Source organism: Salvelinus alpinus, chromosome 17 (genome assembly GCF_045679555.1).
Source record: "Salvelinus alpinus chromosome 17, SLU_Salpinus.1, whole genome shotgun sequence".
Classification (NCBI taxonomy): Eukaryota; Metazoa; Chordata; class Actinopteri; order Salmoniformes; family Salmonidae; genus Salvelinus; species Salvelinus alpinus.
Window position 1 is genome coordinate 27,360,797 of NC_092102.1, and position 2,997 is coordinate 27,363,793.

General features: G+C 43.3%; 1 long non-coding RNA gene across 1 annotated transcript; it reads left to right on the top strand.

The window, feature by feature from the left end:
- The first annotated feature begins 2,320 nt into the window (after positions 1-2,320).
- On the top strand, positions 2,321-2,788 carry LOC139542630 (uncharacterized). Its single transcript, XR_011668533.1, has 2 exons — positions 2,321-2,458; positions 2,546-2,788. It is a non-coding gene; the product is annotated as an uncharacterized lncRNA (long non-coding RNA).
- Positions 2,789-2,997: the final 209 nt, after the last annotated feature.

Sequence of the window (2,997 nt, forward strand, 5' to 3'; positions counted from 1 at the left end):
CACAACCTGGAGGTGTGTGAAAAACAAAGGATAGTCCCTCTAAGGACAAACCAAATGGGATGGCATATCGCTGCAGTAGCCATGCTGGTTAAGTGTGCCTTGAATTCTAAATAAATCACAGACAGTTTCACCAGCAAAGCACCATCACACCTCCTCCTTCGTGGTGGGAACCACACATGCAGAGATGTGTAACGGCAGATTTCCTCCTCTTCGTCTGAAGAGGAGGTGTAGCAGGGATCGGACCTGGCAGTTAATTGCCAATTTCTGAGGCTGGTAACTAATGAACTTATCCTCTGCAGCAGAGGTACTCTGTCTCTTCCTTTCCTGTGGCGGTCCTCATTGAGAGACAGTTTCATCATAGCGCTTGATGGTTTTTTCGACTGCACTTGAAGAAACTTTCTTAAGTTCTTAATTTTCTGGATTGACTGACCTTCATGTTTTAAAGTAATGATGGACTGTCGTTTCTCTTTGCTTATTTGAGCTGCTCTTGCCATAACATGGACTTGGTCTTTTACCAAGTAGGGCTATCTTCTGTACACCACCCCTAGCTTGTCACAACACAACTGATTGGCTCAAACGCATTAAGATGGAAAGAATTTCCACAAATGTACTTTTAACAAGGCAAACCTGTTAATTGAAATGCATTCCAGGTGACTACCTCATCAAATCATAATTTTTTTGTCACATACACATGGTTAGCAGATGTTAATGCGAGTGTAGCGAAATGCTTGTGCTTCTAGTTCCGACCATGCAGTAATATCTAACAATTTCACAACAACTACCTTATACACACAAGTGTAAAGGAATGAATAAGAATATGTACATATAAATATATGGATCAGCGATGGCCGAACAGCATAGGCAAGATGCAGTAGATGGTATAGAGTACAGTATATACACATAAGATGAGTAATGTAGGGTATGTAAACATTATATAAAGTGGCATTGTTTAAAGTGACTAGTGATACATTTATTACATCCAATTTTTTATTATTAAGTGGCTAGAGATTTGGGTCAGTATGTTGGCAGCAACCACTCAATGTTAGTGATGGCTGATTAACAGTCTGATGGCTTTGAGATAGAAGCTGTTTTTCAGTCTCTCGGTCCCTGCTTTGATGCACCTGTACTGACCTCGCCTTCTGGATGATAGCGGTGTGAACAGGCAGTGGCTCGGTGGTTGTTGTCCTTGATGATCTTTTTGGCCTTCCTGTGACATCGGGTGGTGTAGGTGTCCTAGAGGGCAGGTAGTTTGCCCCCGATGATGCGTTGTGCAGACCTCAATACCCTCTGGAGAGCCTTACTGTTGTGGGCAGAGCAGTTGCCGTACCAGGCGGTGATACAGCCCGACAGGATGCTCTCGATTGTGCATCTGTAAAAGTTTGTGTGTTTTTGGTGACAAGCCAAATTTCTTCAGCCGCCTGAGGTTGAAGAGGCGCTGTTGAGCCTTCTTCACCACTCTGTCTGTGTGGGTGGACCAATTAAATTAGTCCGTGATGTGTACGCCGAGGAACTTAAAACTTTCCACCTTCTCCACTACTGTCCTGTCGATGTGGGGTGCTCCCTCTGCTGTTTCCTGAAGTCCACGATCATCTCCTTTGTTTTGTTGACGTTGAGTGTGAGGTTATTTTCCTGACACCACACCCCGAGGGCCCTCACCTCCTCCCTGTAGGCCGTCTCGTCGTTGTAATGGTAATCAAGCCTACCACTGTAGTGTCGTCTGCAAACTTCATGATTGAGTTGGAGGTGGTTGAGACAATGCCAAGCGTGTGCAAAGCTGTCATCAAGGCAAAAGGTGGCTACTTTGAAGAATCTCAAATATAAAATATATTTTGATTTGTTTAACACTTTTTTTGGTTACTACATGATTCCATATGTGTTATTTTATAGTTTTGATGTCGTCACTATTATTCTACAATGTAGAAAATAGTAAAAATAAAGTAGGTGTGTCCAAACTTTTTACTGGTACTGTATGTTTTGGCCCATCACCTTACAGTGCCTTCAGAAAGTATTACAGCCTGAATTTAAAATTGATTAAATCTTTTTTTAAATGTCACTGGCCTACACACAATAAAAGTGGAATTATGTTTTTCTAAATGTTTACAAATTTAATTAAAAAGGAAAAGCTGAATATCTTGAGTCAATAAGTATTCAACCCCTTTATGTCAAGCCTACATAAGTTCAGGAGTAAAAAATTGCTTAACAAGTCACATAAGTTGCATAGACTCACTCTGTGTCACATCTGCTCCTGCTACACCCCCTAGTGGACATCTGGTGTCTCCTTGACCTGCAGCCATTCCCCCAGTTCTCTCCCTCTCCCTCTCTGTGTGTGTGTGTGGTTGGAGACAGGTGTGCTGGAGTCAGAGCAGTTCCCCACCAGCTGCAACCCGTTCCATAATCAAGACCTCTACAAATACTCAGTCCTGCCACTTCCACTCTGCCAGATCGTAATCTCAGTTCAGTCAGTCATGCTTCTAGCTATCTGTTGTTATTTAAGATCATGCTGTACCTATTTCCTTGCCTGACGCTGTTTCCCCTCTCACTGCAGTTTTGCAGCTCTGACGCTGGTTCCTGTCTCCTGTTCCACATCTCACCACCCTGCTACCCTGTTCTGGATTCAACTCATCATCACTCCCTTGGATTCCCTTCCAGACCGGTTTACCCTGTCCTAACCCAGCTCACTCCAACCTCAGCCTCCTCATCTGGTTTCCTACAACTCATCCAAGCTTCCCTGGATCTGCACTTCATCTCTCCCTGTGTTACAATAAATATATTGGTTCATTCATCCCTATTTTCTGGTCTGAGTCTGCTCTTGGGTTCCCCTGTGTTGCTCCGCTTAACACTGTGTGCAATAATCTTTTTTAACATGATTTTTGAATGACTACCTCATCTCTGTACCCAACACATACAATTATCTGTAAGATCCCTCCGTCGATCAAACACACATTCAACCGCAAAGATCAGGGAGGTTTTTCCAATACCTCGCAAAGAAGGGCACTT